The sequence below is a fragment of the Lissotriton helveticus genome, chromosome 2_1 (genome assembly GCF_964261635.1).
Source record: "Lissotriton helveticus chromosome 2_1, aLisHel1.1, whole genome shotgun sequence".
Taxonomy (NCBI): Eukaryota; Metazoa; Chordata; class Amphibia; order Caudata; family Salamandridae; genus Lissotriton; species Lissotriton helveticus.
In genome coordinates, this window is record NC_136059.1 from 651,622,687 (window position 1) to 651,644,606 (window position 21,920).

The 21,920-nt window shown below is 42.9% G+C and overlaps 1 protein-coding gene across 2 annotated transcripts in view; it reads right to left on the reverse strand.

The window, feature by feature from the left end:
- TMEM161B (transmembrane protein 161B) overlaps positions 1-21,920 on the reverse strand; it is a 397,127-nt gene that overhangs the window by 301,014 nt on the left and 74,193 nt on the right. Inside the window, exon 2 of one of the 2 annotated variants that reach the window (XM_078675340.1) lies at positions 9,083-9,142. The exons of the other annotated variant lie outside the window; for it this stretch is intronic. The gene's annotated coding sequence lies outside the window, so the exon portion shown is untranslated. The remainder of the gene's footprint in view (positions 1-9,082; positions 9,143-21,920) is intronic. 2 annotated transcript variants of the gene reach the window in all.

A 21,920-nucleotide genomic window follows, 5' to 3' on the forward strand; every position in this document is an offset into this window, starting at 1 on the left:
TAAAACAAGCACTACCATATATGGTAAGCACTGACTCTTTGCCTAATAATATTTATCTCCGATACAACAATTTCTAGAATCCTCCATATGGACACAACAAAGCTCTCAAAATTTCGAATAGAACTATTTTTGGGAAAAATTGGGTTTTGAAGGGCATGATTCAAATAAAACAGCTGAAGTCTGAGTAGTGTCTCAGAGATGCCCTTAGGCAAGCTATCTCCACTATCACTCAGTCCCATTTTTATATAAGCTCCTCGCCTCCTGTTCCCCTTGTGCTATTATCGCTGTCACTTAAAGCTTCATATATATACAAATATTTGCATTACACTACTCCTCCCCCGTCCCAAGTCCAAAATTGAGACATTATGGGAATCGGACTTCAACATTCCTTCTCTTTAAGGGACTGGGGTTCCATTTGGAATAAAATACATCACCCGTCCCTTAATGCTCATACCACACAATTCAACAGTGCTGGTCTTGTAAAATTCTTACTGGTACATATCTACACATGTTTTTTCAGTGTCCACCTACCACAGCTTTTTGGTTACAGGTTTGCAAGACTATTTCCGTTATTTGTTCTCTTGATTTCCCTTTTGATGTTAGGTGCATTTTTCTAGGAAGTTCGTCAAGCTTTTGGCCAACACATTCTTAACTAGGCAAGTTTTTAGATTTGCCTTTCAAGTCATTACTTCCAATTGGAAAAATGCCAGGGATATTAATGTTACCAGCTGGTGGAATCGTATTTGTTCACATCACAGACTTGATACAACAGCAGCTATTGCTACGCTACAGGTGGTGAACAAGGACCTTTTTTGGTCTCTGCTTACTAATAAATAAAAACTCCCAGTGATTCCACTAGAGTTTTCCAGCCACCATAGTGGCTTCTTCCCCTAATATTTAAAATAACTTCTCTCATTGTTTATTATTGTTATTATGTGAAATAGTGGTAATAAAATGTTTATTATATAAATTAATTATTATATGATATAGGTTTTATGTGACGTGTTAATATACAATCATTAATAGTTATTCTTTCTTCTTTTCTTTCTTAATACACAAAATACCAAATAATTTAGTTTTAAGTACAGAATGATTCTATTTAACAAGGTTCTGATTATATTAATTGCTAGTATTTTTTGTCCTGGTTAAAATTATATCTCATGGTTGATTTCTTATTTTATGTATTTATAATTATGTACATTCATATTTTATTCAATAAAGCTATGTTACCTAAAAAAAAAAACAATGGGATCATCAGATCTTTATTATGCATAGTATGTATTGAACCATGGTACACTAACGTGTCTGGTACGTTTAATGTTGGTGCTGAAGCATGCTAGTCACCACTTAATTATTCTAGTTGAAACTACAGAGTAATGACAATCACGTAGTATGGTAGAAAATGATTCTTTGACTATTCTTACAATACAACATACTGTAACATTCTAAACAATCGAACTTCCAATAGTTTTTATCCCAGATAGTTGTGAAAGGCACTCCTTCCACAGGTGTTTTAAGAAAATAAGGGAAGGATGGTAGTTGGAGCTGCAGCAAACATTTAGTGCCTGCAGTATATTCTATCTCCATTTCAATAATTTGATTGACAATGCTAAATGTCAATTCACTATCGCACATTCAATGTTATGCAGCTGATTATTGCAATTTAAAGTGAATAAAGCACGAGAAACAAAGGATGAGAAGAGCCTTCTTTTTCCCAGTCATCCACTCTCCAAACTGCCAAACGGTCAACCATGAACATTTTAAAGTAAGCTCCAAGTGGGACAGTCTAATAGCAGGAGAAAAGGGAGGAGGGTCGAACCAATTATGTAAACAAAGATAAAAGAGTATATATAAAAATGTGATAACTGGATTATATAAACATATTTAGGTATATTATAACATATCTCCCTTTATATTATGAATATAATCTAGCCTTGGTTTTCCCCAACTTTTACAAGTCTGTCACCACTCCATACCTGTCCATTATCTAATTGGACCACATTTTTATTCACTTTCGTTAACGGATGTGGTGGATGAAATTTGCTATGAACCGAATGTTCTTTCATGGGCCTCTTAACTAACACAGTGTCACCTAATTTCCAGTTTAGTTTCTTCACTCAGTGTTTTGTCATAACAATGCTTGTACTGGAACTGGTGTTTAACTCTTTTCTGTGTTTCAGGACCATTGGTTATTACAAGTCTCCCTCCACCAAGCCATAACAGGTCCATTTTCTGTGCCAGGCTCTCTTCCTCTAATACACACCAAATAGAGATACACCAATTATGAGGTTGGGTGATGTGCGGTACGACCAAACGCAGTAACGTAAGGATTCGTCCACATCTTGTCCATTTACGATGGCAATTGAATGTGCTCTTTGATCATACTATTGGTTCTCTCCACCAAGCCATTGGCTTTGGGACATTATAATGCAGTTTACTCTTCTTTTATGTTCAATTCTTGTAGAAATTTCTTTTCCAGGGACGCAAATTGGACACCATTCACTTTCACTTTCTGCTTATTTTTTGGATAAGGGGCATCTCTAACAGTTCAATCAAACTGTATTTTGGTTGAACCCTTCCTGAGATATCGTGTGGCCATGGTAATCTACCAAACTGATTCTAACCTTGCACTTGTTCTGCAACCCAGACTCCATCAACTTCCTGCACACCACCCTTGAAATAAAGTCATGTTCCTCGATCAATAATCCATATATCAATGTGTCATCCTGGAAACAAAGGGTCTTTTCTATACCTTCTAAAATCGAATTATCTTCCGAAAAACTGCCGCAGAAGAAGCAAGACAAAAAGGCATCCTCACGAACATGTATGCCCAAAAAGGAGTAGTAAAAGCAATACGCGGTCTGGATTCTGGATGGAGCTTCTTCACTTGTTGGTATGCCATGGATAACTCAATTACTGTGAAACACTTTTCAAACCCATGGTGCTCAACATCTCATTCATGTGTGGAAGGGGAAATCTTTCCACTCAAATGTTCCTATTTAGACTGTGTAAGTCCACACAAATACCATCCCCACCAGCCTTAGCTGCTATGACAATTGGAGCAAACTATGAGAAGTTGGCCTGGCATATGCTGTCCACTATTCTAGTGGGCACCTTGCACCAGTGAAAACGACCCTTATTGATGGTAGGTTAAAGACAACCTTTATAGAAAGCCATCCTAGTGGTAGCTGTGGAGAGAAGCCTTCAAATGGAATGTAAAGCAGCTTGTTTCACCAGTCTATAATCTTGTGAATGACCAAACGAAAGGAGAACCACACCAGGTATATATATATAAAATATATGCATTCATTCTAAACACATCCCTCTAGTCTCTTTATGAGGCTAGATGCAAAAGTACATTCAGTAAACTTAATTAGCACACAGTAAATGAGCACAATATATGTTGAAACCTAGGGGCGTACCAAACCATATATTAAGAAAGTTGTATAAGAACCGCGACTAACATAGATACAAGGCCTAGAGCCTTTAGAACCGCTGGGGCCACCAGGAAACACCCAAGGTAGTGACACAGGGGACCCACAAGGGACGCGTGTAGTGTCTAAACACAGCCGCAAATCACCATTAACTTCGATGGGGAAAGTCGCGGTTGGAATTTTAAAGTAAAAGGACACTTGGAGCAAAACTCCTTTAGAACTAGGAGGTTCTAGAGTCAACACCAACGGGAGCACAGGGGTACTCAAGTTACCTCACCCAGGGAAGCTGGGTGCATAGGTGTCTTTTGGTGACAGGTTTCGTCGTTTATTTCAATAGCGAGTTGCTGCAAAACTGCTGCTGGCGACCAAGTGGAAAGTGTCCGGGTGGATCAGAGCTGTGAAGAACCTGAAAGCAGAGGGGACAGAGTCTGGGTCATTTGCCAATGACCAGAAAGGCGATGAGCGGATGCCCACTGATGTCGGGTGCTTGCAGGTGAAGAAGGTGAAGCTTGACTCTTCAGTCAAGAGGACCAGGAGGCGACGACGACCAGGTGCTGGATTCGAGCTGTCCCACGAAGGACGTTGAGTGCTGAGGTGTCGGTTTCCGGATTGGACCCAACAACCCTTGGCAACAGCAACCCATGCAGAAAGCAGAGATCGGCTTCGGTGGAGACCAGCAAGGTCTGGGGGACTCAACCTTTGGAGGAGAGAGTCAGGGCACATCTGGAGCAACCAGGGAAGCCCAAAGGAAAGAAGAGTTACCTTCGTGGGAACCCACCAGTCGACGGACCAGGGACCGTGAAGGGACCTTGAGCAGAAATGCTAGAAGCGGGCTCACGGAACACTTGTGGAGTGTAGGCGCACAATCTGCGGTGCAAATGGTGCTCGGGGCTTCGACTACAAGTAGCCCAATGCACAACTTCGGGAAAGCCTGGGAAGTCGATTGACTAGCACATGTGCATGGTGTCAAGGTGTTCCGGTCCCACGTCACTCGTGAGGGCTGCGGATCTCAGCTTTGCTGGGATCTCGTGTCAGCCTCTGAGATGTCTGGAAGTCCGTGTCCTGAGTCGCAAATACTTCGGGGTCCGGCGGAAGCCTTGGAAATGCAGACCGGCAAGATGCTTCTTTGGTACCTTGACCCCCAAGGGAGATTCTTCAGTCTTCTAGTCGCGTAGCACGTCGAAGTTCCAGGATATATATGTATCAGAGTTTCGTCCAGGTATAATCTGAAGTCCTAAGGACTGGGGTCCCTTGCTTATACTGAAAAAAGGGGTTGGACATACTCTGGGGACCCACCTATCTGAGGATCAAGGGAGGGAGGTGGCTACACCCCTTTCCCTTTGTCCAGTTTTGCACCAGAACAGGGACTGAGTGCCCCTGCAACCGGTTTGAACTGGGGTATGCACAGGGACACCAAGTGTGCCCCCAGCACTGTCTGAAAAGCATTCTATGAATGGATCCACCTAGCCCCAATACACTAAAACCTGTCTGGGAGGTGGTTACACCTCCCTGTGACAGGAAACCTATTGTCCAGGCCTCCCCTGTCGGAGTTTCGTCCAACAGTAGGAAGTCAGACCCGGGTCTGTGGCTGCAGCATCCATTTTATGATGCTGGGGCTCTTTTAAACTATTACCAGTTAGGTCAGTGTGTACATGTCTCTCCCCCTAGAAGGGTGGAATTCTACCCCCACCGCCAGGACTGGCATTGGGGGGGCGGGGGGGGGGATAGGATTCTAAAGTGTTTGACACCAAACACAACATGTTTTCATGCAGCCATTCCAAAGTTAGCATTTACCGCGTGGTTATAATGCACTTAGGAGTATATGGTCTGGCTGCATCACAGAACAGCCTCAGAGAATAGGCTCCGAAGGCTGCAAAGGGGTCCTGCTCATGCATGGGCATCCTCTCACACAAAACCAAGCACTTTGCCTTCAGGATTGATAGGTGACCTATATCTTAGTAAGGGGTGAATGCACCACCTTACCCAGGCTGCAGTAGCAGACCTGTGGTGCCATTTTGGAAGGCTTCCCAGGGGTGGCATAATACATACTTCAGCCCCTGGTAGGCCTCTAGGGGTACCTAAGGTACCATATACTAGGGACTCACAAATGTAACCCAGTAACCAATCTGGAGTGTACCTAATTTACATGCAATCATTTTAGAGAAAAAGCAGCTAGGCGTGGGTCCTGGTTAGCAGGGCCCCAGCCAGCCTAAAGTCGAGAAACAGTGAAACAGTGAAACACCAGCAAAAAGTGGAGGTAACCATAGTAAGCAGATCCTACTCTCCTACACCAACCATTCAGAAGATTTTATGAGTTGTATGATACTCAATTCTGGGCCATTATTAATCAGCCTTTCTTCTCAGAACAGGAGAACCTAGACACGGATTGTATGATCCCGGATGACAGTTGGCTCCAACATTTTAAGAGTATTTATGATCTAGATCAGAGGGGCTCATTACCAGCCCCCACAGCTGTTAACCAGCATGCTTTACCGCTAAGGTTTGACTCTACTGAGGTAGAAAAAGCGATTAGAGAGACCACTAGACACAAGGCTCCAGGACCAGATGGGGTACCCGCAGATTTGTGCATCATGTATCCACAGTTTTGGGCAAGGATCCTGGCCAATGTGTTTAATGCGGTATCCACAGTTGGTTTCCCTCCCTTGGGTCCCCCTCTGTGATAGTAACGATTTTTAAGAAGGGGAATAGAGGGGACCCCTCCTGTTAAAGGCCAATCTCATTGCTTGACTCTGCCGTTAAAATCATGGGCAGGGACATTCTTCAGAGAGTGGGGGATTGGCTTACGGGCATGGGGGTGCTCTCTAACGGTTTTAGAGAACATAGGGGTACCATGGACCAATGTTTAAATTTACACCTCCTTATAAGCAAATATACAGTGGCCAGGGAGGGTTTTTTATATTTAGGTTTCATGGACCTTTCTTAGGCATTTGATTTAGTTAACCGTTCGAAATTATGGTTTATTTTACATGAGATCTGTTTAGATGCATCTTTGGTTAATTTTTTGAGGGATCTGCACCAGGACCTTTCTGCCTCTGTTAGGGTCATGAGGGAAGGCCGGTGTAGCAGGCAATTTAGCTCTAGAAGGGGGGTCAGACAGGGCTGCATACTGGCCCCTCTTCTTTTTACTATTTACATCAATGCCCTTGAGTCTTTAGGTACGGCTACACTGGACACTCCGTGTATAGGGGAATTGGGTATCCCGGTCCTCCTGTACACGGACGATGCCGTTCTGCGCGTACGAACTTGGGCCTACGAGGCTGCTGGATCACTTCGGCAGCTTCATGGAAGCCCTGGATTTGAAAGTAAACATTGCAAAATCCCATGTAATGGTTGCCGGCGCACGAAGCAAGAAAACAAAGGTTAAAACATTTAGGTGTAACGGCAAGGAATTGACGAGGGTGCCTTGCTTCTCCTACCTGGGAGTATTATTCGACGAGAAAGGTAACTTGGGCCCCCAGATGAAGTTGAAGAGTAATGTAGTCACAAGATCTTCTATGGCTCTTCTGAATTTCTCCAAGAGATTGGGAGGTAGACCCATGGAGGCCATGCTAAGGATTTATAAGTCTAAGTCCTTGGCTATCGCTTCCTATGGTGCGGCAATATTGGGCTATGTGGAATCGAACAAAATACAAATTGCGGAAAACAGGTTCCTTAGATCTCTCCTGTCACTACCGCAATCATCCCCCACATTCTCAATACACTCGGAGGTGGCCCTGGGTTATGTTACAGATCTCCTAAAAAATGGCTCCACTGATTTGCTGGGCAAAAACCTGGCTGAATGAAGAGATTACACTTAACCATTTATTCCTGAAGGATTGTTTAGCCCTAGAGAAGGCAGACAGGATCCCATGGTTGGCATATGTTAGAGCGGCATGCGCTAGGCTGGGTCGGCCAGATTGGTTTACTTCACCACAGGGCATTATAAAGGAGGACATAGTGTGGATCAAATACAACTTTCGTAACCTGCTGGAGGCAGAAAGGGAGGGGCAGGAGCTGAGAAAACCAGTGGTGAGAAGTATTTATGGCTTATCAATTTCCCCATCTATTGAACCTTATCTGAAGTGTGTCACCAAGCCCATCCATCAATTTTTATTGGTCAGATTCCGGTTCAATCTCATTCATCTTATATTGGGTGTATTTCCCAAATGGGGGAAACCTGAAGACGGAGCGCCATGTTCTTGTGATAATTTTTCCACACAGGACACACTCCATCTGGTAATGTTCTGTGATCATTACTCAGAGGCACGTTAAAAAATTTTATATCCAATCTTGCGTGATGCTGGTTTCGTACGAGTAAGGCCTGCTCTCACATTTACAAATGCTTAGTTCCGTTCAGGTCACTTATAGCGTGGTCAGCTTTTTGGCGGCCGCGGCCCGGATAAACAAAAGAAGACTCCTTTAAATGTAATCATGCAGTGGGATCAAAAGGGTATCATGGTTTTAACTTGAACTACCAAATGATGCACTTTATAGCCGCTGGTTAAGAGTCTTTTTAGATTGTATATTAGCTATTTATTGATTTTTAGACATTGCATTTATGAATTGTAAAAATTGAATGCTCATTTTCTTTTAAATGTTTTTACTGTGTGGAGGCTCATGTTCCTTGTATTGTCTTTTATGATTTTAATTAATCGAAATAAAGAATTTTTGACTGACTGACTGATACTCAACTCAGACAACATGTTTAACTCATTTTGTAAAAGTTCTCTCATCCTAAGTGGAACAGGGCATGGTTTATGCACAATAGGTGTTGCTCCTTGTATTACCTTTATTCTATGTGGAAAATATTTCAATAGACCAAGATTATTCGAATATAATTCCAGATATTTTTCACATATATTAGATGCACCATTACTGCAATCTACAAGTAGAACTTGATCTTTGTTATAAGGATCTAATGTTATACCCAACTCCTTTTGATGTTGCCAACCTAGCAAATTAGTTCCCTTTTTCACATTTGGCAGTTCGGAGAGTGGATGACTGGAATTTAGAAGGCTCTTCTGAACCTTTGTTTCTTGTGCTTTATTCACTTACATTAATTTAGAAAACACCTACTGACAGTGAGAAGCAGGCATGCTGAACTTCAGTAGCTGTAGGAAGGCGACACTGTTCCTTTACGTCACATCAGCAAGCACTGGACAACAAGTCCACCATGGAGAGAGTACTGAAAGGGGAGATGACTGGACTGCCCTCTGCACAGAGATCGTCACCAGTATTACAATTCAAAGTGAATAAAGCACGAGAAACGAAGGATGAAAAAAGCCTTCTTTATTCCAGTGATCCACTCTCCAAACTGCCAGTCAGTCATGAACTTTCTAAAGTAAGCTCCCAGTGGGACATTCTAATAGAAGGAGAAAGGGGAGGAGGGTCGAACCAATAATGGGAACAAAGATAAAAGAGTATATACAAATATGCGATAAACTGAATATCTCCGTATTTAAGTAGATTATAACACTGATGTTTTAAACACACATTTAAATGTTATTGCTAGAAACTAGAACGCTAGTGGACATTTACTTTCTGCAGCTAGGTGGTTTGCATAGCTGCTCAAGTATGCAATGATCATGTTATCAGATAACTGCCCTGAAAGACTTTTGTGTATGGATATATAGTTGCGTACCACTTACCAGCTATCGGCTGAAGGATTGATTGAGAATATGCCCTTCCTTTTGGGAAAGAAGTCTTCTCTATAAAAAATAGAAAAGTACTATTTTTTGTCAAGGACACAAGACCACTCACCTGGTTTGGGTAACATAAGAGGAAGCAAGGATTACCAGCTTTGCACTTGTGGACCATCATTTCAATGTCCTCAATTTAAACAGAAGACGCCCCACAGAGTCATGTAACTTACCAAAGGAGGATGGATACCTAGACACATATGGCAGTCATTGGGTGCAATCAAGTCACTGGGCTTAAGCGGTCATTCAATTCCGGCGTTATAAAACTTGTTAATCTCAGAGTTTTGCTCTCACTAAGTAGACTGATCGCTGAAATATTATAACCCAAAACCATGTACCAGTGATTGATGGCCTGCTGGCAGAGGTGGCCGGTCTGGACACCTCCAGTTTATTCAAACAGAAGACAGCAATAAGTCTGTTAATTGTATACAAGACCCACCTTTCAGGGCTTAAGCTCTGAGAGATTTACATTGATATGCAATGATCCCTTGATTTCAGCTGCATCCATGAAATTGGATTTGGGGGACAACATATCAACAGAGAAATAGGCACGAAAAAGCCTTTTGGGTGAGGGGGAATGAATTAAATCTTTATAAGTAGGTAGAACTTGTTACATATTGAAAGGGCATCCCCTATGACTGTAGTTCATTTATTTTATACCACTAGGATTCAGTTACAAACCCATCTCCTATTTGACTCTCTACTGACATGCAAAGGAGTAACCGATCTAGCGTTCAGATGAAATGAAACATGGTACTGTATACCTTTGATCAGTTACAGAACAAAATCACTAGGTGGGAAAGTCATGTCTTATCTGGTGTCTAGAAATACGCACAAAAACTTGGATTCTTTAATGTTTTGCGCTACAACTTAAAGCGGTTCACCGATATCCCAAACATATTGATGGCCCCTAGAAGTATGTATAAAAAATATCTGAACAAAATGAGTGACTAAATACTGACACAGCCTCTATTGACAGAAAACTTATGCTTTTACTACCAACTTACTATCTCCTGTTCCCCATGCAAGAGGACCTTGTACTCACAATTCTCCCTCTGTACAAGTCTTATTACCACTAATGTTAGGAATGATAGCACAGTATCCAATCTTACCGACAGAACACCACTGCAACACGGTCCTCCCCGCCACAGAGCATGATGTAGATTCCCATTCCAGTGACCATCCAAAGTGTTTCATTTGAAGATATCGCATGAGCCTGCTGACAGCCCAAAGTGTTTCATTTGATGATGGTGCAGAAGTCTCCTGCCAGCCCTTGCTTCAAAAGTAATGTCTCATCCACTACTGACCTAAACCCACTGAGAGGGTAACAAATCATTTTAAAACTATTGCTCTCATTCACCTGTGCTGAAACAAAGAAAACTCTTTAAGCTTCATCATCCTGGTGGTCTTAAAAGCCAATAACCAAATCCCCCACACTTAGCCCAGCAGCATGTCTTATGGTTCAAGCACTGTGTGATTTGTAAAGATATGTTTGTAATGGCATCAATGTGCCTGCTACTAAGTACGCTGCTGAAGGCGGCCAACATCAGAAACTATATTTACCTCCACTATTCCATATCTCATCTATAGAAGCTCTAACCAACACTATAGATAGCCTCCAAGTTAGGGGCTTTGACTGTCTTTCACCCCCATTCAACTTTTGGAGACCTCATCAACCAATTGTAGGAACAATCGAAGGAGCACTCCCCAACTAAGAAGATTGAAGCTAGGCTCATAAATAAACTAAGAAACTGTAAGGTCATTTGACGATGGTTGCGTAATCAGTCAGAACCAGAAGATGCAGATACCATTTTTTGGCAAGAAACCCTCATCACCGAGAACTTTCTCTTGTCCGAATACTCATGGCTCCGGTCTAAAAACCTGTGCTCTAGCTTTGCCATACGTCACACATAAAGACCAATTCTAGACAATAACCAAGTGAATGTGGATTGCCGAGCAGTTCTGAGGGCATCTCACAAAAAGTGAAGGACTGGCATCACACACCACCAGGTGTCATGCTTCATCAATTGCCAGTCCTCGCCCTCCAGAAACCCCGTTTGGTGGAGGACGGGCATGCACCTGACGACAGGGATGCACTTTCTAAAGTGAGTGGGGGCCCTAAGGAAATAGTGAGTTAAAAAGCCATCAAGAGTTCCCCAATGAAACTTTATTTAGTGAGGGAACCATGTGGGATCTAAAAACAGAAGTGCGGTGAATAAGAAAGCAATCATCCAATCACCGCTATGTGAGTTTTTAAAAAAAAAGTAGGTCAACATGTTTCAGCCATACTGTCCAACGGGTACATGGCTTTCATCAGGACCGAGTTGGGGGCTCCAATCTTACCATGCTGTATAGGTAGTGCCACTCTGTGGATATGACCTATAGTCTTTATCCACTCAGGGGGTCCATTGACCTGTGAGAATATTGAAAGAACAAAAAGTGCAGTCAAAGCAATATATGTGCAGTTAATGTTCAGACGTACTTGGTATAGTTTATGAGATTATAAACTCCCATTGGAGTTGTAATCTTCAATATAAATCATATATGTTCCCAGTAAAGTGTACTGGGAACAAAGTCAAAAGAGCAATCAATCATCTTACCCCTTTAGGAAGGAGCGACTAGCCCCATGGGAGGCGAGGGTTAGGGGGTACCCCGTGATCACACTCGCTGGTGGGAGAAAAACAAAAAAGTTTAAACCATAATCTGAGCTGTCAGGATTATGGTTTAGACGGTTGCAGCATAAGAAGACAGAGATCAAGACTTACTACGTGTAGGGCGGTTCCCCGTAGGATCACCTATGTAGTACCTCTCTCTATTCCTCCCCGACGACAAATGGGAAGTGCAGGCTGAAAGTTTACATAGTGTGGCCCATCACGTTAATTTGCCAAACAAACCCTATCATCCTGTTGAGAAGCTCTTCTGATCTCACTAACAAAGAATTACTGTGGGAACTTCTAATCATATTTTATGTTAACCAACAAGAAAGTAAGGATACACTATACCACTCTGCTCCCAGCGTGCGCTGAGCTGTCTGGAAACCAAAATCAAGTAGAACCTAATGTACCCTCCCTACTAAGAAGCGCTTGTTGATTGCCTCTAGAATGGTTGAACTGACTCAGTAAATTTCTCAGACAAGAGGTCAGATTGTCAGGGTACTGACATTTTTAAGCAGAACGATAAGATATCAGCCCTCCCTCTAGGTAAGCAAGAGCAACTAGCCCATGACCCCATAGGCACTAAAGACAGCCATTCATTTTGCCCCCATTTTCCTTTGACAAGAATCCATGCAGTGCTTATCATGTAGATCCTCAGGGTGTGCAGGGCAGCGCAATAACTGTACATATTAGTTGACTGCATCAGTATAATAACATATGCTCCTAAGCCATGACCTAGTCATTGGAGTCAGCGCACTCCCCAACACAGCCACCCTTCTCTTGCATTTCCTCTTGTCCTTATAGTAAGGGGAAATATCTTCTTTCTTGTATAACATCAAGAGGTCTTAGAGATACAATCCTAGTAAGAAAATCAACACCAGCTCCATTTATATAAAAAAATAAAATGCTCTAGCTTTTGTCTGAGCTTTTTCCCCATTACAATTAGAAATAGCTGACTTTTCAGTAGTACTATCCCACCATTGGGATAGTACTACAGGAGAGAAAGGGCTTAACACACTATACCCAAGCTACCATCAAACATTACAACAGATGACTGACAGAGTGGAACAAATTGTCCCTAGGTTAACTAACTTACTATTTGTTATCTTGATCAAGCATACAGGATGTGATGCAGAACGCAAAATGCAACATAATATATATCAAATGACAGAACACGAGAAGGAAATCAATCTTTATAGAATGGACATAGACCGGATGCTCTCGGAATACTCTGATGTGCATGGTACCAGTCTCTGCCGATTAGATCATGTAATGAAAGATCAAATTTTAGATTAAAGAGGCATATATGCTGTACTGATATCAAAGACTTAAGTTTAGACACCTGTAGATGTGGGTCTGTGCATATGTCTGAAATTGGCAGAAAAGAACGAAGGCATGGTCCTCTACATTTAATTTCCACAGAGAAGGTTTAAATAAAAAGGACGAAAAATGTATACGCATATTTAAAGACTGTGGCAGCATTTTCTACTTGTGTAGGTCATCTTTTGGTATGGGAAATAGGACTGCTACATGTACTTTGAGCAAATGATGAGGTTGGAATTCAAATCTAGATTATTTGGTTGAACAGTATGCTGACTTAACACGCCTTCCTTAACCTCGTATTTCCTTTGCTCCATTTCCCCCTTACCACCTCCTTTCTTGGGTGCTATCATTTCCTACTTCCCCATTTCATGAACTGCTCGCTATGCTGTTTTCCTTTTTAACATATTTTTATGTTCTTCCTTCCGCTATTTCTTCCTTAGGTCCTTCTTCTTACCATTTGTTGCCATACTCTATTAATCATTCATTTCATCATTAATTTTTGCATTCATTCATCCCGCCTTCTTTGCATCCCATCTTCTGTGAAAATTATTTTACTGATCTAGGTCCAGATTTTCCCTATTGTATTTCATCTTTTTAATTTCTCCATTATCCTCTTTTGTTCATCTGGTCACTCCATTCGGCTCACCTTTGCCTGTTATAATTAACCTTTTATTCATTGTTTCAATGGTTTGGAATCTACCATTCCTTTTTTCTTTATTTGATGTTAATCTTTTCCTTCTTATCCCTTTACTTTCAATAATATCTTTACTTCCTCCATTCATTTCTCAGTTGCCTAATATTGTTTACTTCGATTAACCACTCCTTTTTCCAACAAATACCTTTTCTCATCACGTCATTGTTTATCGATTCCTTCACAGTTCCTGTATTTATTCCTTCTTTTATCCCCTTTTGCTTCAAACAATTCTCCTTGCTCCTCAATTTCCTCTCGCTTCAAAAATACAATCTTGCGCGCGCTGCGTTGACTTACCTTGATTCTGCGTTTGCCGAGTTGTTTTCCTCCCGCGAACAAGATGGCCGCGCCCAAAAACGACCGCATGGATCAGTTCTCGGTAGCCGTGCTGAAAAAAAAACCCGCGAACACGCAAAAATAAAAAAATCCGCAAGTTTGCACGAATTGGCGGATTTTGCGAACCGCGAATTTGCTTTTGCGTGAATTCGCGTACCGCGAATTCGCAAATTTCACCCATACTTAGTTTATATATGTCAAGGTAAGGAGCAAATCCGTGCTCAGCATTAAAAGGGAAGGGTACATGTCCTTAATCAGTTATTGGACAGAGGGAGGAGTTCCTACATAAAAGAAACACTTGCCTGGAGAAAAAACAAAATGGAATGTAGCCGTTTAAATACTCAAATGTCTTTCTTTTGCTAATGTACTGAAAATGCACTAACTCAAAAATTCCTAAAATGTGTTTGATATGATGGCTACTGGTGTGTTATATACCATGTCATTCATCAGACCTGCTCTCGCCTATGTTCAATATATCAATTGGTGATTATGACACTCACCCAGTTCAATAAAACAACCTTTAAAACAAGCAACAAAGAAACCCTCCAGCTGCAACGAATGAAAAGGCTTGCACTTCGCAGATATTAAAATAGTAGTTCACTGAATATAAGCATTGAAAGCATAGAAGTCATCAATAGTGAATGAATGAAGAGAATTCGTGCAGTGCTCTGCTAACCTTGATGTGAGGTGAAGAAAAAAAGAAAATCAATAAACGGAATTAAGACTTGGGAGAAGCAATCATACTAGATTATTAGCACTTTTATGAGAAGGTCTTGGTTGTGCTTCTTGCAAATGGAGGCTGGAAAGGAGTTCCTGTGTTTGGTGAGCAAATAGGAGGACAGACCCCCCAGTACCCAACTACTGAATCCTCGGAAGCATGGCAAGTTAAGCACATATAAATGAAGTTTCTGTTGAAGAACCTTCTGAGGTAAACACGGTCAAGACATTGAGCTGGGCCTGGTCCGGACTGCACCGTCTCTCCAATGCTCAGATTTTATCGGCTAATGCCATGCCGATTATACGCCATCGCGCTTTCCCTCCTCTCCAGCCAAACGGCATGTCTAAACAGGCTACCCGAATGTGGCTGACGACATAGGTGGATCTTTATCCCGGCGACACGTTCTACTCTCTTCCGGATTCCTCTGGTTCAATGGACACTTTGCTTTTTTATCAGCTGCGCGCCATCTGCAAGGAGTTACATTCAACGTTTCCCCAGCCCCCTCCCTCAATGCCTGCCCTCTATTTTATATTTACATCCTCCTCTCCTTGTAAATTGGTAACTAAGTTATACGCTCTTAGCTATCACCCACCTCTATCTCCACTGACCGAGCACGCTTGGCTTGGGGCGAGGACTTGGGCATGGATATTGCTCAGGCAGACTGGCTCTATTGCTGCAACCAGAAGAAGAAATTATCACCTAATTATTGTCTTCGTCTAATAAATTTTAAATACTTACATAGGCTATACCGCACCCCTGCTCAGCTCCATAAACTGGGACTCACACCTAACGATAGTGGCATGCGCTGCACTAACGCGGATTTTACTCATCTGGCATGGTTGTGCCCAAAGATGTCGGAGTTCTGCCAGGCGGTCTGTGCCGTCATTTCTGAAATTGTTTCTGTCATGGTACAGCCCGACCCACCGTTGTGCCTGCTTGGCTTTGTCAAATTTTGCCCAGACTCTTCTCAATGCCTAATTGCTATGCTGCTCGTTCTGGCTAGGCGCAGGGTGGCTATGTGTTGGGGCCGTAGACCGGCGCCTCAGATTTCCCAATGGCTCGACGACGACTCGAGGTGTCTGACCCGGTTACCAGTATTGTGGGAGTTACTGACTGTGCTATCCCGTCCAAAAGACATATGTGGCCCCCTGGTGACATACCTCCTCTCCCGACCCCACCCGAGCGATGCTGCCTCCCCTGCGCTACCTGCCGGCACTACGTCTGCGGCGGCCGCCGGTTCTGATCAGTGACTGCTCCCCTTTATGTCCCCACGTCCCCCTGAGGCAGTACCAGCCACTATCTTCATATTGGGGCCGCTGTCTCCTTTAGCATTTTGATTTTTGTAGTGCCCTTTCCATACTGCACAGAACTAAGGTTGTGTACGATTGTATCATCTTTCGGTCCATGATACTCTGTCAATGACCCGCTGAGCATAATGTTCTGATTTGATATTGAAGTGCAATTTGTATATGTGAACTTTTTCAATAAAGGTTTTTGAATAATTACAAAAATATATTAATAATTCTGTTGAAGATCAAAATGTCCAGAGAAGAAAAAAGACTGTGACAGATGTGCAACGCTTTGAAAATAACTTGTTAGGCTACTGGAAGCCAGTGAAGCAAGCACTTCGCTAGAGATTGGGGAGTTGGCCCGGCATCTCAGCAGAAGTCTGGCAGTGGAGTTCTGAATACGTTTGAGTTGCTGCAAGTGCTGTTTAAGGAGACCCAAGTAGAGAGATAATTCCAGACAGAATAAGGGCTTGAGCTTACAATTTACAGCATTCTTTAAGAGGGAGCTGGAATTTTTCTGAATTAGTTTAAGGCACTACAAAAAAGATGATGCAACTCTTGATTTGTTTCTCAAAGTAAAGGCTGCTATCAATGAGCATTGCAATGTTTTAAACTAAATGTGTAGGCACAGGGGCGTCACCATGATCAGGGGGTCCAGGTGACTGCAGGGCCACTGAAAAAAACTTGCATTTTGTCTCTATTGATGTTGAGGCAGTTACTCTGCATCAAAGAGGTCACTGCCGCAAGACAAGCCCTAAAATTGGTCTTGGGAGGACCAAGATGGCCCTTAAAAGGATATGATTATATGTATATCATTGGAATGAAACATCAGCTAAAAGTAATGGTCTTGGATGTGGAGATGTAAAGATTAAAGAGAGATAGACTGATGGAGGATCTCTGAGGAAGTCTGTAAATTATATATTTAGATGAAAAGCAGAAAGGAGGAAGAGAAACCTTGGATCTGCCTGTTGGACTCAATGTGATCTAGTGGAGGAGCCCAGGTCCACAAAGCCCTAACAGGTTTTGCCTGTGAATAACAGTGGGGATGAGAGATCGTATTAAAAGCTGCACTGAAGGTACAGCATGACAAAGCCCCCCCCCCTCAAACCCTCTTCATCTTGATTAACACCACCAACACTGTAGAGCAGAGGAAAGTGGCTTGGGTTGAATTTATGGGGGTGTGGTCAATGAACAGAGGAAGTTACAGGTTGATTCTCAAAGTTTTTAGTAGGTAGTTACGGGGGTGGCCAGATTTGCTGAATAATTCTTCAGCAGCTAAATAATCTGTTTTTTTTTTTGCCATCAGGCAGGCACACATTTGTCATGAATCGAGATTGCAGAGAGATTTGAGAATCGAAGCACACACATGGCCAGTTTATTTCATCATGAACTCTGGGTAGGGGTCCAAAAGGGAACCAGGTTTGCTAAAATAAAGAGATAGTTTCATCAACAGAAAGAAGGGAAAATGCAAAAGGAGATCTAAAGGTTCATGAATCAGTAATAAAGGGGCAGCAAAGGTAGGTGTGGGCCCCAAAATAGTACTGAATAAAATAACTTTGGCTTTGAAAAAACTGGATAAGGCATTACAAAAGTCTTGGTAGCAAGATAAGGGTGTGTATCGCGTGGTAGGGTCCATAAGGTCTGTAACAATTGTATAAATTGCACTGGGTGAGATGGTGTCTGAATTAATAGTGGCAGATATGTGGGAGAGACAAACTTCCTTGACTACTTTTTTTAAATAAGCTTTTCCAACAAGGTGGCATTTATGTTTCTCGGAAGCACCATGAGCAGATCAGGAGGCAAGTTCCACTTTTTTGCAGTTATGTTTGCCCACCACTAGCTCAGGTTTGAACCAGGCTGCAGAAGGTTTTTGAGTGGGACTTACTCTATAGGTACAAGGTGAGAGGCAGTTTCTTTTAACCAATGATAGTAGGCATCTGCGGTTTGAGCAGGATAAATTTATGGGGGCAGAGGAGGTAAGATTCCGATACCAAAAGGTTGGTCTATTCTATGCACAAATGGCATTTCTGCAAGAGCCTCTTAATCTTGATCAGGCAAAAAAAACCCTAGTGCGTCTCCAGCATAAACTTTACACCTGCAGCAATCGCTGCGGGAGGATGCCTGCTCCCCACCTCCGTAGTAATATCCATGCCGGAACAGTCAAGGAGATTTGCTCTGGCCCCCACTTAACAGCCCGCTCCGATGCAGAAATCTCCTCTGCTTTTCTGGCCTTTTATGGCAGCTTGTACTCAGTGGCCAGCCCTGGGGGAGATCCGCTCCCTGAAGCCAATCTCAATACCCTGCCGGTTGTAGAGATTAAAGCTTTGGATCAACCCTTACGAATAGACTAAGTAATTTCGACGATCGCTCGTCTGAAGCTGCTGAAATCCCCAGGACTGGACTGTTGTAGTGCCCTACTTTACAAAGTCTTTTGCCAGGAGCTTGCCCCCATATCACACGGCTGTATAACTCCTTTGCAGACTCCGGCTCCATCACTGATTCAATGCTGGAAACTGGTATCTCTATCATCCCAAAAATGGGCAAAGACCCGACCTTATGCGGGTCCTCTAGACCCATCTCCTTATAAAATATGGATGTCAAACTGTTCACTGGTATTTTAGCGCACCGTCTAAACCCATTTTTGCCAGGTTTGATAAAGCTGGACCAGGCTGGATTCTTTCCGGCGCATCAATGTGGTGAAAATACAAAGCGTCTTATCCACATTCTGGATAAGATCCATAAGTCTCTGAGAGAAGCACTGCTCCTCTCCATAAATGCTGAAAAAGGCATTTGAATGTGTCCATTGGACCCATCTCTTCATGACTTTACGTTGGTCAATTGTGGACGATGGATCAGCTGCATTTATAGCACACCCAGAGCATCAGTAAGGGTCAATGGACTTTTTTCCTCTACCTTTCCAATATCACGGGGCACACGACTGGGGTCCCCTCCATCCTATATATGGATTCCATGGCGCAGCTGTAAGGGGATAATCCGGACATTGTAGGTGTCACTTCTGAGGGAGGCCAACTTCTCATCAGCCTGTACGCTGATGATGTCATCTTGTCCATAACCAACCCTATGTCCTTACTCCCTGTGCTGGTCTCAGAACTCAGAATACCCAGTGAGGTCTCTGGCTTTAAAGTAAACTTACAGATATTGCAGATTCTGAACCGCTCCGTCACTATTTATGAGTTTGCCCTGTAAGTTCAAATTCTGTTTTAATGGGTGAAGGATTCCATTCATTACCTAGGTGTCAAACTTACCAGGTCCCTCTCCAAGGCTCTGGCCTGTAACTATTCTCCTCTGACCGCCGAGACGCGTGGGGCGCTGGATGCTTGGAGATGTCTCAGTCTTTCTTGAACTGGCCCGATAGCAGAAATAAAATGGACTATACTCTCATGTCAAGCCAAGTCAAAATACTTTATTCGGATAGGACAATATCCATTAACATAAAAGCACATCGAATGTAACAAATAAAAAAAAGATATTATATATATATATATATATATATATATATATATATATATATATATATATATATATATATATATATATATAATCACAATTCAAGTCTTGAATTTACGTCACAATAAAACAATTTCAATAGCAATGGCCAAAATACTCATTTAACATAAATATGAATAATTTTTTTAAGAATCCATACATTTCAAAATGCTCTTCAAGAATTGCTAATCGTTTTGCAGGCCCATCAGCGGTTCTCAGGAAGGTGCCAACATGAAAAGTTAGCTCATCGTCTTCCAATTTGAATATGCTCCTGTATGCATCTGCTAAATGGATAGGCAGGGTTTTTTTTAAACAGTATTAAAAGCCATTTAGCATATTTTATATAAAATTTGCAAAAGAATAAAATGTGTTGGGTTGTTTGGCCACTCTGTCCGTCATAGTCCCATAAATGTATACGTGTTTCAGTAGCTCTCGTTGATCCTAAGGCTTAGCTCTCCTTGCAACTAGAGATCAACACACTTATGGGATGGTAAAAGATATCGGTACAAAAGGGGGTGGTGATGGACAGAGCATCTGCACCAATTAAACACTCACACCCAGTCAAAAGATCTGGGTTTAATCCATCACCGTTCTTTAGCCCACTCTGCCACCCCAGTTCAGACATGGCTATATGCAAATCAGTCTGACCCAGTGCCTCATGGGAACAGTCCAGCCCGAACTGCCAAGCCATGCCTTCCCTGGACCGGAAACAAGCTTCCGAGGACCGGTTTCTAGCTTTACAGCCTTTTTCAGCCCGGCTTGCTTGAATCCAGTGGCAAAGTGAGCAAGGGACTCGCGTCTGAGCATACCCTGCCACACTTATGGCGGCCAAAAGCGGTACAAAAGGGGGTGGTGATGGACAGAGCATCTGCACCAATCAAACACTCACACCCAGTCAAAAGATCTGGGTTTAATCCATCACCGTTCTTTAGCCCACTCTGCCACCCCAGTTCAGACATGGCTATATGCAAATCAGTCTGACCCTGGTAAAAGATCTCACCTTCGTCAAGGGATACTTTATCGCCAGAAAAGGGATGGAGGTCTAGCGGTCCCTATGATACTCCGCTATTATCAAATGGTGCAACTCAGGTTTTTTTGGTGGAGTGAAACCGCACACTTTCTGAAAAGTACTGTTCCTTTATGGACCAAGCTGTCACAGGCTCCAGCATTGGAAAGAGGTCTGGGTACTGCGCAAGAATAGGACCTGGGGCTTGATACTCCTCACCTATAACAAACTCAATGCTTAAAGTGTGGGATATGGTGGATGTTAGATCTGGCCCTACCACATTCCCTTTTCCGATGACACAGACCTTAGCCAACCTGATTTGCCTCCGGAGTTGGAACCGGGGATGTTTCGACAGTGGGAGGAATGGGGCTTCAAGTGAATAGGTTATCTTTGACCAGAGTGGCCTCATTCCCTTTGACCAACCAAAAGCTGACTATTATGACGGTGGCTGAGCATTTTCAATATGTGCAGCTCCAGCACTGAGTGACCTCCCAGGGATATAGGGCAGGAGCGGGGCTGTCCCATTACCCCATTTGTGAATTGGCTACTGCTTAAGACGGATGACAACATCTTATATCTGAGCTGCACATCTTGCTAGGCAGGGAAGATTACCCCCCCCCCCCCCCACCCCCCCCAATAAAAACAAAGGGACAAATTCCCCAGGAGGCAGAAATTGGGTGCACCATTACCACTAAAGAATTGGAAGACATTTTTTATAGAGCTCATCACATAGAGCATAATATGGCCAGTACTGAAAATGCTTATAAGATTGTCTCCTATTAGTACCGAACGCTGGCACAATTCCACAAATGGAATTCTAGGTGCTTCAGGGAATGCTGGCGAGGGTGTGGAAACACTGGGGACTCTACTGTATCTTCTATGCACTGTCCGAAAGTTACCAGATACTGGGGCCAAATACTTTTGGACATCGACACTGCTTTTCACACCTTCATCCCTAGGTTTCCGACAAATTATCTTAGGAGTCCCGAACCCTCTGGCCTACCCCCTACGTTCCAACAGGAGCAGACAAATGGCGCAGGCCATGGGAGCTGCTCACCACGTGATCTTGTCCCTATGAGGAACAGATGGAATACCTGAACACACCTTTTTATTACACAAATTGTGTAATTCTGTCGAGAAAGAAACTTAGCGTTGCACCCCGAATCTACTTCCTATGCCGACAGCTGGCCCCATTCATCCAAATTTTATCCTCCCAATTTAGAGAACTGACATGTCCCTCTCACCTGCGGCTACTCCGCCTGG